Raw genomic sequence first — 15,304 nt, forward strand, 5'->3', positions numbered from 1 at the left:
AATGATAATGTACAGGCTTTTATTTTTTATCTGGCAGCAGCACAGATGGGAGGAAGGCAATCATTAGCTTAAGACTTCAGAGTGAAGTTTTGTGTTTGAGAGCCCAGGGATACACTGGACTACATGGATTTTTTGGTCTACCCTCACAGTTCAAAGGGTGCTTGACCCTATGTGATCAACAATAAAGAGCTTTCAGAGTCCTACTGAGACAGGGGCTAAGGCACCATCCACATATTGATACCTCTGCAGGCCTCTAAAAATAATAACCTGCAGGTCTGGTAACTTGAATAATCTACTCGACCTAACTGTAATGTACTTTACCCATAAACTGGTCTCATTTCGTCATCTGATGCAAATATTTTATTTTGCAGAGACCCTTTTTTCTTTATTATCACATAGGAGAGCACCTTCCAATATGTGAGTTCCAATGGCGGCTGGGAGGCCGCTTACAGAAAGTGTCTGTCTTTCCAGCCCTGAAAGTAACTCACTCAGCCCTCCCTCCCTTACAGCACACTGCACCTCAGTCAAAAATGGAGTCCCTCCATCCCCTTTTTCCTCGAGGGTGCCTATCTCACCCACTTCAAAGGAACCCTGGGGCATATTTACAAGCTGGCGATAAAAAATTATCGCCGCTTTTGCGGCCGTTTTCGGCCGAAAACCGGCGATAATTTTATCGCCTAATTAGCAAGGTCACGCTAACGCGTGAAACCTTGCTTTAGCGTCAGGATTCCTAACGCCCAGCTTTGCATCTCTAATGAGATGCAAAGTGGGCGTTCCTGACCTAACATAACAGGAGAAATGTCGCTAAGCATCATTTCTCCTATCATCAAGCCCCACGCTATGAAGCAAAGCGTCAGGAAAAGTAGCGATAACCCCTGTTATCGCTACTTTCCTTACGCCTGCTCGGGGACTGACTTAGCCATGATATCCTAGGGTAGGTGGATATCATGGCTAAATTTGTGAGTCCTTATCAGCAAGCTAACGCCACACTACGTGAGATTATCGCTGGGTTTCCAGCGATAATCTCACGTTAGGCAGTTAGCGTGAGGATTTTTATCGCTTAGGAGATAGGTGTTGCTAATAGCACGCTATCTCAGCGATAAAAATCCACGTTACCCGGCGATAATTATCCTTACACTAAGAGCGCTGAGCGATAATTATCGCCGGTTGTTGCGGATATGCCCCCCTATTATTAAAGCAGTGGAGCACGCACCACTATCCCAACTTCAGCTCTGTGGGGAACATCACCTACCACAGTAGACTGCCTAGGATTGCAGGATAGATTATTTCACAGCCATGTGCATTATGGAGCTGTGTTGGACATTTAAGGTGGCATCAGAGCTCATGTGGCTTCATATGGATTATACATGGTCGTTGTTAGTAGACATTTGGGCTATGCTTGGGCACTAAAGCCAGTGTGTGGGCTGTGAATTTGGAGATGTCAGAGTGCATATGATGACTGTGTAAAGCCTAATGCACCTGGACCTTTGACGGACAAGAACCAATATATATATATACTCAACTTGGGATATGAACTTTTTTACAGCCAGGATTGGCAAGAGGAATGTTCGTATGCACTCCGTGCTTGAGACCACCTTGAAAGGCGAACTGAAAGCTGGAAAGGAATACGGTGGTAGTGGGACTTCCCTGTTGTGTACTGTGGCCGAGGTATGGAACTTTCCTTTTATAGCATGTATTGCACTCGGTACACAGTAAAATTAGTGAAGTTTTGCCAAAAATCGACATTGGGAACCAGAAAAGTAATAAGGGCAGATGTGGAGCATTTTGGGAGATGTAGTCCCGGAAACAAAGTTAAGAGTGAAATTAAATTTGGCAGCGAAGGAATACATCGAATATGAAACCACTGGGGGTTAAAAGGATCAACCTAAAAATGAATGAAAAACTGTACTTACCCTCGCTGCTAAATATACGAATATGTGATAAAATTCTGAATAACACTTAAGAAATTAAACTGTTCCTTTAAATTGGAAGAATTGTCCCTTCTTGTGAGAAGTTGGCCTGATGTATGATGTCACTAGTTCTAGTGTACACCTTATATCAGTCCAAATACCCTTATGGTGATTGGTTGTAAAGTCAACCTTATAGACCAGCTATCCTAGTGGTAGCATGGACAAGAGCAGTCTTAGGCTAAACTCTGGATGGCATGTGCAGCCAACTGTGATACCATATATAATCCCTTGAATACCAAATGAAAGGACACCACAACAGATATATATATAAAATAAAGTGTATTTATTCTAGACAAACCCTCAGCACTCTTTATGAGATTAGAGGTAAGTACAACACAGTCTTATTTATGCATACATTAAGTCACACAGGTAAGTAATACAGTTAGGCCCTAGGGGCCACGCAAACCATATACTAAGTAAGTGGTATAAGGACCACTGTCACGGAAATAGGATAGGCCTAGGCCTAGGGAATCGCTGGGGCTACACTATACTACCAAAGGTTAGGAAGTGGGAGGCCCACGGGATTCAGGTGCAGAGTGGAAACACTCACGCGTAATGCGTATAATCGATAGAAATAGTACAGTTTTGAATTAAATAGATTTAGGACACTTCCGGAGTAGCTAGGAAGTCGAGACTGGAAAACTAGACACTAGGATAGTCACTATCCTGATGAGCACCGGAGTACCCAAGTTACCTAGCCCACAGGCTGCGGGTGCATAGGGGTGAAGTTGCATCGGGTTTCGTCATCGACTCCTATGGATGCCTGAAGAAAGATGCTGACAGGCAGTCAGTGAAGAGTGTCCGGTGGATCCCAAGGCTGGGATCAGGAAGAAAGGATACCTGCAAGCAGAGGGGACAGAGTCAAGGTCACTAGCCAGTGACCACGTGGAACCAGGAAGGAACCAGGCGATGTCGTGAAGATTGCAGGTGAAGGTGAAGCTTGTCGCTGCAGCCACGAGGACCAGGGAACGTCGAGGACGACCAGGACCAGGAGGCGAGCTGTCCCACAAAGGCTCTTGCTGTCGGCGTCGTCGAAGTTGGACTAGGACTCACCAAGCCTTGGCAAGCGGAACCCACGAAGAACGGAGGACTTGCTTCTGGTGCAGACCAGGAAGGTCTGGGGTGCTTCTTCTTTGCAGAGAAGCGGGAGCCAGTCTGGAGGAGCCAAACCAGCACTGAAGATTTCAGGGTGCGTCGTCACAGAGGCCACTAGCCAGCGGGCAAGCAACCGGACAGACGCGGCAAGCAGGAAAATGCAGAAGGGCCCCACGCAGGACTCGTGGAGTGTGGGGGGCTGATCTTCGGTGCAGATGGTGCTTGGGGTTGGGGCTTCTCAATCCCCGGTGCACAACTTCGAGGGTGCCTCAGAAGCTGCGCTTGAAGATACTAGCCACTTTTCCCAGGTAGCCGGTCCCACGTCTCTCGTCGCCTCCACGGATCTCAGCACGGCTGTGGATGTGGATCAGGGTCGGAGAAGTCTGGAAGTCAAGGCTCTGGTCGGGCTCTGCAGTCGGTCCCTCGTAGAACTGGAGCAAAGCAAAGGGTAGTCTCTTGATGGTGCCTGTTTGCACAGGGTAGCCACTCCTTGGCCACAAGGGAGATTCTTCAGTCTTCTTTCGTCGAATGTCGAAGGTCCAGAGTTTCTGTTCAAGTTGCAGGTTCAGGATAATCTAAAGTCTTGAGGCCCAACTCCCACTCTTATACTAATCTGGGGGGCTGGGATACCTGCTAGGTCACGCCTTATGGGTGGGACCTGGGAGGGGGGTGGTTACACCCCCTTCCCTTTGTCCAGTTTCGCGCCAGGACTGGGGCTGGAGTGCCCCAGCACCGGTTTGAACTGGACTATGCATGGAGCACCTTGTGTGCCCCAGGCATGTCTCATTCCTTTCAGCCCTCCCTGCCCCAATACACTAAAGTCTGTCTGGGGAGGTGCTAGCACCTCCCCAAGCAGGAAACCTATTGTCCAAGCCTCCCTTGCCAGGATCACTCCCAGCAGCAGGAGGTCAGACCTGTGTTTGTGGCAGCAGCATCCATTTTGTGATGCTGAGGCTTTGGTTAGAGTTAAACAGCAAAGTAGGATTTTAACATGTCTCTCCCTCTAGAAGGGAGGAATAATATCCTCATCACCAGAAATGGTATGGGGGTATTATTCCAAAGTGTTAGACACCTTACACGACATGTTTTGATAAAGCCAAACCATAGTTACCATAACCGTTTAAGATTATAAGGCACTTTAAGAGTATATGGTAGGCTATATCATAGAACAGCTATAAGGACATGGTTCCGAAAGCTGCAGACAGGCTCAGCTCATGCTAGAGCACCATCTCACATGTTAACAAGCACTCTGCCTCCAGGATTGTTAAGGCCTGCCATAGGAGTGGCTGATAGGTACACATGTGTCTATATATAAGGTAGATATAGATATACTATATCTAAGCAAGGGGTGATTACACGACCTTGCCCCAGCTGAGTGATCAGCCAGTTGTGTCTGATTGGAAGGCCAGACCAGGGGTGGCATAATACATGCTGCAGCCATTGGGAGGCCTAGGGTACACCTATGCCCTGGGTACCTAGGGTACACTGTACAGGGTCCATTAAGGTGATCCTTACCAATTGGTTATGTACCTAGGGTACATGGAGTCCATTTTAAAGAGAGAGCAGACAGCCTGAGACCCTGAATGGCAGGATCTCAGGCCAACTAAGTCGAAAAACCAGATAGACACTAGGCAAAAAGTTTGGGGGTAACCATAGTCAGATATCCACCTTCCTACACTTCTCAATGTCTAACAAGTTACGTTTTAAAAGCTAACGAACCCACCGTAATTGCAGCAAGTGGCATATGATTAAGAGTCGCAGGACTCGAAACGCGTAATGCCTGTTTGGTATTTTAATAAAGAACTTTTTGGAAGCACTGTTAGTGTGGCCCGTCTGACGCTGCTGGAAGAAGCGCGCGTTTTCTGTGGATATATATATATATATATATATATCAAACAGAAAAACCTCTACTCCCCTTTAGGATAAGAGCACGCACACGAGGACCATTTGGGTTAAGGCCTTTTTATTTAATAAGCCTCCTCCGACCCAGCATAGATACGCGTTTCAGCTGACGCAGCAGCCTTCTTCAGTCTAGTGTGGGCCATTTTGGTATCAACTTTTATACATAGTTAAAACCATAGACATAGAAAAGTTCATGATGTTTTAAAATTCTCACATTTTAAATAGTAAATGTAAATATTCTTAAGAACAGTGAATCAATGCTGAATATTTCATTAATACTGTGTATTAGATGGTTGTTATTATCGGCATTTCTATAATGCATAGTGCATGCAAGATAGTTAAAGAATAAAGTGCATAGTGCACAGGCCAAACCATTCTAATACAAATTTATACTTAATCACTGATCCTGAACAGAAGATGCCTTCATTTTATTCTACATCTAATAATGTCATTGTGAAAAGAAAAAAGAAACCATCGCGCTGGTCATATGGTTATAAGTCTAAAATCATCGCGCTGCTCAAAATTAATTACAGTCCGATTAGAGACATGATAAATTGCATTGCCATTATACTGCATTAAAAAGAATTATTGGGGAATGTCCATGAAATCACGTCCGGCTCATGGTGATCAATGCTGAAATGATGTGCTATTATATGCTGTTGACAATAGAAACATATTTAAATAATAACACTGACTAACAGGGCATTTCGAGATAGGGAGAGGACTGAACCCTGTGCTGAATGCCAAGTGACCTCCTCGCTGCAGGGCCACTGCCTCCCAGTCCGCTGTCATCCACAACTTCTCTTCCCGGCGGACATCATGGGGGCCGTCAGTGTAGCATTGCCATGCTGCTTCCTCCAGATTGCGGCTGAATCTGGCGGCCCAAGACGGCTAATGTTGCGTGGACAGCGCCAACCGCCAACGCTGGTATGTATCAAACAGAAACCCCCCATCAGGATAAGAGCACGCACACGAGGACCATTTGGGTTAAGGCCTTTTTATTTAATAAGCCTCCTCCGACCCAGCATAGATATGCGTTTCAGCTGACGCAGCAGCCTTCTTCAGTCTAGTGCGCGCCATTTTGGTATCAATTTTTTTACATAGTTAAAATCATAGACATAGAAAAGTTCATGACGTTTTAAAATTCTCAAATTTGAAATAGTAAATATTCTTAAGAACAGTGAATCAATGCTGAACATTTCATCAGTACTGTACATTAGATGGTTGTTATTTTCGGCTTTTCATATATATATATATATATATATATATATATATATATATATATATATATATATTCACTGAAAAAACCATAGGTTTCACACACGTTATAGTTAGGAATTAGCATTTAAAAAACCTTGCTAATTCAATGAAAAAAACATAGGTTTCACACATGTTATAGTTAGCTGGAAATTTTACTGATAAAAAACCAATGAAATTCCCCCGTTATAGTTACTGTAGGCAACTATAACTCACGCGACCGTAATCCTCTGCTGATGCTAATACTGTATTTAGACACTTATTTGCCCATGTCTTCTTCCATTAAATTTTAGCTATACATATTTTACAATTTTTTTTTTTTCATAAAGACACATATGTCATCAGCAGAGGATTACGGTCGCGTGAGTTATAGTTGCCTACAGTAACTATAACGGGGGAATTTCATTGGTTTTTTATCAGTAAAATTTCCAGCTAACTATAACATGTGTGAAACCTATGGTTTTTTCATTGAATTAGCAAGGTTTTTTAAATGCTAATTCCTAACTATAACGTGTGTGAAACCTATGGTTTTTTCAGTGAATTTGTACGGTTTTTTAAATGCTAAGTTACTTTACGCCATTCGTGGCGTGCACGCCCACTTAACGCAGTTCGTTCCGTGCGCGCACGGTGCGCTTCGCGCACCGTGCGCGCACAGTGAGCACGCGGTGCGCTTCGCGCACCGCGCGCCCACTTTACGCAGTTAGTGCCGTACACGCAAGGTGGGCACGCAGTGCGCTACGCGCACCGCGTGCCCACGTTACGCACCGTGCGCACATGGAGGACATATTATGCGCTTCCTTGTGATAGGTAATCTGTTAAATTTAATTTGTAAGTGATGACAATAATATGCCATGCACAGAGAGTGTTTTTTTTTTTTTATTAAAATTTTTAGCGTAAGCGCACCGTACGCGTACGGTAAGCGTAATCGGCGAAATTTTCAAAAAAAAAAAATTTACCGTTTTTGGCCTTGGGGGATCTTTGAGGACTCAACTAACATGGCTATGTGCATGGGCGCTGTCTAAACAGCCCCTTTATATGTTTTTTGCCTTTGTTTACAGCCCCCCCCTCAGAGTGCGAGAGAGAAAATGGCGGCCGCCGCTTCCTGGTTTCGACCGATTCGAATGTTTACTTAGATGTAACAGCCAATCAGAATCGCGCTCGCGCACGCCACCGTACGCGTACGGTAAGCTTACGGTAAGCGTACCGTAAGCTGGCTCAGATATATATATTGATTTAAAGGCTATTTTCTCAGAATCTACTGAACAGATTTACACCAAACCTACAAAAGGCACTTCCTTGACCTGAGGACTACCTCTCTGCCAAATTTCTAGTAATTCTGTTCAGCCGTTCGGGCTGTAGCCCTGTCTAAAGGTCCTATGGAAAAATGCATGGGAAAAACGCGTTTTGGGACCCCCCTTTTATCTCAGCCCCCGCTTGACGAATCCCCCCGAGACTTTCAGGGTAGGAGCGTAGCGTAGCGCCCCACCTATTTTGAGAAATTCGCGAGGATTCGTCGACCGGCGCCAAAGTTATTCAAAATAGAATGTTGCGGATTTCCTATGGAAACGTGGTCCTAACTATAACTACCTACTGGCGACCGCCAGTAGGTAATATATATATATATATATATATGTCTAAATATATATCATGGAATTACAGGGTATTACACCTGACTTTCAGAAGTGCTAGTCGATGATGTGGATGGAGTCAATAAGGTAAGTGGGCGGGGCCAGTGGAGGAAGTGGGTAGAGCCGGGGATGTGGGTGTGGTCTCATAAAAATATATGAGCACCTTCACTTAATATTTTACTAATTAAGCACTGGTCGAGGCCCATGAGGGACACAATCAGGGGACAACACACTCTTGGCTTGGGTGTCGTCCGGAAGCCCACGAGCGGTCTCGGCCCGTTTATTTATCCCCTTGGACCGTGCCCGGTGAGGTGCTGTAACAATGTATGGTAGAGGCCGGACGGCTCTCTACATCCCTCCTCTCTTTTAGACAGTAAATCACACCAAACATGAAAATGCAACAAAACAGGAATGGGACTGAGTGTTTGAAAATTGCCACCGCTGGGGCTTCTGTTAGCATCTGGCGGCTCAGCAAACATAGTCCTTCAGCCTCTGGATTGGCGCAGGGTTGGGTCTCAATAAATATTGCTGGCTCCTGGTGGGTACCGTTTCCGGGTCAGCGTCCGGAAAGACAGGTGGCCCCACCTATTTTCCAGTGTCAGAGAAATCTTGAGAATGGCTTTGCGTCTGAGCTTGGCTGGGGACTTGCGGCAACTCCGCACGGCAGACTTCCAGGATCCTCTTCCACCTCTTCTGCGGACGTCCGGCTGGCATGTGGGGACCTCTGCACCTCCTTAAACCAGGACACGTTTCTCACCACCACATGCCGGCCCCTCTGGGCGGTGACCATTGTGCCATCTATCCCGGTGACAATCCACACCTCAGGTTCGTAAGGTGTACGGAACTTCCACCCTGGATGACGGGCTTTGAGGACCAATCGGGATCCCACACGCACTGTTGGGGGGGGGCGGGAATCTCGGTTAGCTGATGCTTTATCGTTGGTTTGCCTGCGTTTTTGTTCGGTTTGTTCCAGGTCCATGCATGGCGGGGTCCAATCCGGGTCTTCAGGGACAAAGTCTCTCGGCGGGTGCCTCAGCAGGAGGGTGGCAGGGGCACACCCAGTAGTTGAGTGAGGTGTCTTCCTGTATGCCAGTAGAAAGCGATGCAGCCACGTCTCCGGGTCTTGGTGTTGTTCTACCCCTATCCTCAGGGCCCTGTTGAGGGTCCTCATGAACCGTTCCACTTCACCATTGGCCTGCGGCCATTGGGGTGTGATCCGATGATGGGGAATTGCTCTTTGTTCCAGGAAATCATGGAATTCTTGACCCTGAAAGGGAGGCCCATTGTCTGACTTCAACTCCTCCGGGAAGCCGAATATTGCAAATATCTTCTCCAGAACTGACTGGACATGTATGAACGTTGTTGACTGAACTACTTCTACTATAGGGAATTTGGAGAACGAGTCCATGATGACCATCGTATCTCTTCCATCTGGGAAACTTCCAAAGTCAATGCTTATTTTGGTTCATGGTGACAGACACGCTTCTTCCGTGATCACAGGAACGGGAGTGGGGTCAGCGCCGGTGATGGCGCACGAGTGGCAGTTCCGTACCTCCTCCTCCTCCAACTGGTTCATGCCAGGGAACCACAACTTTGCTCGGAGCCATGCTTTCATCTTCACCGTGCCTTGATGGCCTTGATGAGCCAGGTGGACCATCCACGAATGCAGACAGTGTGGTATCACTATGCTCTGTCCTCTGAGGATCAAACCTGATCTTCCAATGCTGAACTCATGCCATATTCTCCACATCTGACACTGTGAGTTCTGTTCTTCGGGGTTGAGCAGCGACAAACCATCCAGGAAACGATACCAGCGACCTTTTGTTAAGGCCTCTCGGACTTTTCCCAGGGTGACGTCGGCGTTGGTTGCTGTGCAGAGTTCGTCCTTGGTGACTGCGACGAGACAAGCGCCATCCTCCACCATGCAGATGAACACCTCCGTGCTTTCAGCGTCATTGGGGTCCTGACGATCCTGCAGTGACATGGGATGTCTGGATAGGAAGTCGACGGGATTGTCCGCTCCTGGCCGATACAGAAGTTGGAAGGAGTAGACCTGTAGTTTGACTGGCCACCTCTCGATCCACGGTGATGCGAGTCTGGTGGACCCTTTGAAGAGTGGCAGCAGGGGTTTGTGGTCCGTGATGACTCAGAAGGGGTGACCACACAGATACAGATGGAAATGCTGGCAAGCCCATCATATGGCGAGGGCCTCTCATTCAATCTGTACGTACCTCGTTTCTGTTGCTGTCAAAGCTCGACTGGCGTACGCCACCAGGGCGCATGTTCCTTTTGAGTTCTCCTGGAGGAGGACCGCTACCAGTCCGTCTTTGACTTGGGGTGAAAATACACCATTGTTGTTTCATCCAAAAGGGCCTTCTTGATTCCCTGAAATGCGGACTCTTCACGAGACATCAACTCCCACGGCGTGCAAGTCTTGGTCAGCGTCGCCAGGTTGTGGCCATCCCCAGGAAGCTTCGGACCTCTGTGGGATTTTGAGGTACTGGCGCACTTCTGATGGCTTCAGCCTTGCGGGGGTCTACGCGAAGGCCATCCCTCGAGAACACATAACTGAAGAAATCCACCGATCCCAGGTAGAACTCGCACTTTTTTCTTGTGGAGGGTGAGTCCACAGTCGGACAGTCTCTGTGGAGTGGCTCTTAGCCTGACGTGGTGCTCCTCCAAGCTTTGTGAGTAGATAAAAATATCATCGCTGAGGTTGATCACCCCGACGAGGCCTGAGAGGGTTTCCCTGATGGCATCCTCTGCTGCAGATGACAACCCAAAGCTGAGCCTGGTATACCTTCGGAGCCCTACATGTGTTGAGAATGTTGTTATGTAGCACCTCTCTGGGGCCAGCTCTAACTGGTGATAGCCAGAGTTTAGATCCAGTTTTGAGAACCACTGCGGTCCGTTGAGAACAGCCACTATGTCGTCCATCGTTGGAGTGACGTGTCATTCCCGGCGAATGGCTTGATTGGGAAGCCTGAAGTCCATGCAAAAGCGGATCGTCCCGGGTTGCTTCGGCACCACCACCAGCGCAGATACCCATGGGGTGGGTCCCAATACTTTCTCGATCACCCCTAGATCTTCAAGGTTTTGCAGCTCCTGCTCCACAAGAGGACGGAGATGGAATGGTATGCGCCTGTGGCAAAGGGTGCGCGGCTGGATACTCTGATCGATGTGCAGCTTTACTTTGCAGCCTCTGGGCTTGCCAAGCCCTCGGAACAGTTGTGGAAACTCTCTCAGCATATCCTCTGCGTGGTGCTCATGTATCTGTTTAGCGAAGAATACCAATTCCAGATCTTCTGCGGTATGGCAACTCAGCAATGTGCCTTTTTTGCCTTCTGTGATGTGAAAGGTGATCTTCACAGAGTACTTTTCGTTTGAGACTTCAACTTCCATCATTCCCCGAAGGGGAATCGGTTCAGTGCCGCCATAGGAGTATATCTTTGCCATGCTGGGACTCAATTTCGGTCGGGGAGACAGCTTCTCATACTGTACCGAGTCCATTACATTGGCGGGCGCGCCTGTGTCGATCAGGGCTTGAATCGAAGTTCCATTGATCTTGACGTGGCACATAGGAGGAGGGCGCCCTCTTCCGCCTGGTCGGTCTGCAGACGAGATGACAAATGTGTTGTCTTCGTCCTCAAAATGGGCAGTGGTTCCTTGTTCCTATGTGGTGCCCGAATCTTCACGCTCTTAAGCGTGAGATGCCTGATGTTTGCTGACCACTTCTTGGCGGTGCCTCTGTGGGATTTCCCCCCTCCGCTGTGGCAGATGCTGGTGTAGTGATTGATCTTTCTGCACTTTGAGCACGTCTGACCTTTGGCGGAACAACTGTCCTGCTCCCTGTGGTCAAAGCCACATTGCCCACACTTGCCAGTGGGTCGGCCTCCTGTACCTCTCCTGTGAGAGGTGGCTGGTCTTCGCTGCACGACATCAACTGCTTCTTCCTTCACGTGCGCCGGTCTTGGCGTCGATGCTGATGATGTGTTTCTCACCCGTGCTGCTTCCATCTCGTCTGCCCTCCTGTCCGACAACTCGTGGGAGCGGGCCAGCATCAGGATGTCATCGAGTGAGATCCCTGGTTCCCTAAGGATCTGGCGCTGTAGGTTCAAGACTTGCACCCTTGCATGAGTTGGGCTCTAATCTCATCGTTTTGATCAATGCCTGTGCATGATGTTGCCAATTTCCTGAGGCGGGCATAATACATGTCGACGGTCTCTGTTTCACTCTGCCGGGCCTGGCGTAGCTTGAATCTCTCGTAGTCTAGGTTCAACTGCGTAATCGCTGCATCATACTCATGATCAGCTCCAGTGTCCGGCAGCATCTCAAAGAGCTCGTATAGTTCATCGCAGCCAAAATGCATCAGCAGGGAGCGTTTTACTGTGCCATCTTTCTCCCGTGTCCCTGTGAAATAATGGTTGAGGCGGCCTACCCAATGTCGCCATTGTGGCACCGCCATTGACTGGTCTGCCAACTGGCTGAAGGGGGGGATGGGAGTGACTGATACATGGGTGTATGGCATCGCAGACGCCTGTGCCTGTGGCGGGGCTGGTTGCAGATCTCCCATATTCTCCTGCATGCACTCCTCCTTCACACTGTTGTGCTCCCCTCTCAGAGCTTTCTTTGAGCCTTCGTGCGTGGTCGTCTATAGTGTCCTCCACTTCGCAGTGTGCTCGTGGCAGCATCACAGCCTGCAGCCCTGGCTCTCGTGACCTGTGTAGCCTCCCCTCTCGTGGTGATTTTTATTTGCCTTTGTGGTCCCTGGCCTGTGTGAACAATGCAGCCTTTCACTTCTTTGTTTTCCTGTGTGTTTATTCCGTCTTGTTTTTTTATTCCTTTAGTGGCACAGCGAAATCAAACCACGCTGCCAGATTTCTGCCGTCGCACCTTCTGCCGTCTACTCGCACCCACCTGCTGCACGTGGGGAAATAGGCACCTCCCACTGAGCCTGGTGCGCGTGACGCCTCTCACTGTCTTCAGCACGCACCAGGAGGGCCAGATCAGCTTCTCTGCGCGGCGCAACTACCGCACGGCAGGCAGTGTTGTTGTCCTGAGGTACGGCGCAGGCAGCGCCGACACACGCTGTTCGCGGCCGCAGGCGTGCGCGTCTGACCATCCGGGTGCAGCTCCTCCAGGCAGCAGAGTGCCCACGATGATGATGCGGGGGGGGGCCACAGAGATCCACCGGACACCCGCCACTCCGGTCCTGACCGCAGGTAGAGGGCAGGAGGCCAGGAGCGTCAGCAGCGGGGCGCAGTAGGGGCACACTCACCGCACGGCAAGCAGGCGGGGCAGGCGCTCGGTGGGCTCGTTTCACCTCCTCGTCGCCGGTGTAGAGGGGTGAGCCGTGTGACACACGTGCTAATGGGTCGAGGCCTATGGGGGACACAATCAGGGGACAATACACTCTTGGCTTGGGTGTCTGCCGGAAGACCACGAGCAGTCTCGGCCCATGTATTTGTTCCCTCAGACCGTGCCCGGTCACAAGGGGTGAGGTGCTGCAACAATGTATGGTAGAGGTCGGATGGCTCTCTACAGTAGTAGTGTTGGAAGGACCACGCTGATCCCTTTGCAAACAAAAAGCAAAGCAGAGTCTGTGAAGGGCTGTTCAGGATATACAAAAAAAGTTCCTGAACAGATCGTACACTAGAACAAGTGGAAGAGGACAAGTCCTGGAGGCGATCCGTGGAAGTCAAAAATTTAGAAAAAAGGTGGGCAAACAGAAATGATTATCCAATTAGAAGCAACATTTCTTCATGGACACTAATAAGCCAATAAGAAGCTGTAAGAGGGCTGTAAGAACACAGACTGAATACAGCATGTAGAGCGACAGCGCATGTGCTGCCTAGGCTAGGCTCGACCTAAACAGTAACTTGATGTTGAGTCGGGGCCTTACTATAACTCTCCTTATAGAATTAAAATCTGTAAGTATTCTAAAAACAAATAAAAAAACGCGAGGGATGGGCTTGGTGGAGGAACAGACTGACGATTAATACAATCTGGCTAATGTATTTGGGGTCATCCCATGCTGAATTAGAGCTGTCCCAACCCATAGCTGTGAGCATTTTCACTTCACATTCCTCTTTATTAGGTGCACTGAAGGTGAAGCATGTTTCTAAAGCAGTGTTTAGTTTAGCAGCACTACTCTGTAGGGTTACTATATTTCCCAGAGAAAAATACCAGTCATTCTTTATTCATGTTTTAAGATTCTGAAAAGGCCCGGTCATGATGTTTAAATAGAACTTTATATAAAATCATCTGTAATCATTTTAAACATGGCTTTTCCATCTTTGCTTATATTAATTATCAGTCAGCTTTAGAACACACTTTAATATATATTTACTGTTTAAATTAGGGACTAATTAAAGGATAAATACCAGCTATAGGTGATTTTCATATTTTTTGTTCTGGTGGCGACAATAAGATGGTACGTCGGTCAAAAAATAACCAGGTGGCAAACCTACTTCTGAATTGCAGCTCAGTAATACCACTCGCCTTGTAAATAAATGCCTGTCCCCTAAAGGCACCTCTGTTCAGCCTATGTTCACATTGCATATATCTTTTGAATCGTCCCAGTCCTTGCTCAGACTTTGTATCTAGCTCCCTTTAGATGGGGATTGAAGTGGAAGGAGGACTGGGAGCATGAAGCACGGAAGTGGGATAGCAGGCAGAAGAGTAAGAGGATCAGAAGAAGGAGAACTTTGCGAGAGGAGGACTAGGTAAATGAGAAAGACCTATTGCATCAGAAGGGCCAGAGCCATGAGAGCCAGCACCAGAGTTTCCAGACCAAGGAGATTTAGAGGAAGAATATGACAATCAGAAAGAAGGTGCGATAAACCAGCAGATGAAGGAGGAGATGCACCAAGAGCAGCAAGAGTGGTAGGACCATATCCATCAGAAATATCAAGAACACCAGGACCACACGGAGGACAGGACCAGAGGACCAGGAGAATCTAGTCAAGAAGGACCAAGACAATGAGGACCAACAGGACCACGAGGGCCAGGAAGACTCGGAGAAAGAGGAGGACCAGGAGGAATACAAGGTCCAGCTTCTGCAACACCATCGCATTGCTCCCCTAGCCTTAGACTCCAAGGACTACATCTTCCTCTGCGTTCTAAATTTCAATATCGACAACCCCAATGACAAAAAAACTGCACACCTCCTCAACAGTATGAGCAGCCTTGGATTGACCCAGATCGTCCACGACCCTATACACCCTGCAGGACACATGCTGGTCCCAATTTTTACCTCCAGCAACCGCGTCAAATACAGCCATGTCACAGAACTCAAATGGACCGATCACTCCATCGTCCACTTCAGTATCTCCAGCTCGCGCACCATCACCCCCAAGATGACCAACATCCTTCACCAGCTGTGGATAAAATCTCAGAGACTAGCTGAACAAAAGTCTTCAACATCTCCACCCTGCTACCTCCACCAACCGC

General features: G+C 48.2%; 1 long non-coding RNA gene across 1 annotated transcript in view; it reads left to right on the forward strand.

Moving 5' to 3' along the window:
• Positions 1-15,304, forward strand: part of LOC146809422 (uncharacterized) — a 79,139-nt gene that overhangs the window by 48,947 nt on the left and 14,888 nt on the right. The window contains exon 2 of the long non-coding RNA XR_014965547.1: positions 1,547-1,668. This is a non-coding gene — a long non-coding RNA (uncharacterized LOC146809422). The remainder of the gene's footprint in view (positions 1-1,546; positions 1,669-15,304) is intronic.

Source organism: Triturus cristatus, chromosome 7 (genome assembly GCF_964204655.1).
Source record: "Triturus cristatus chromosome 7, aTriCri1.1, whole genome shotgun sequence".
Classification (NCBI taxonomy): domain Eukaryota; kingdom Metazoa; phylum Chordata; class Amphibia; order Caudata; family Salamandridae; genus Triturus; species Triturus cristatus.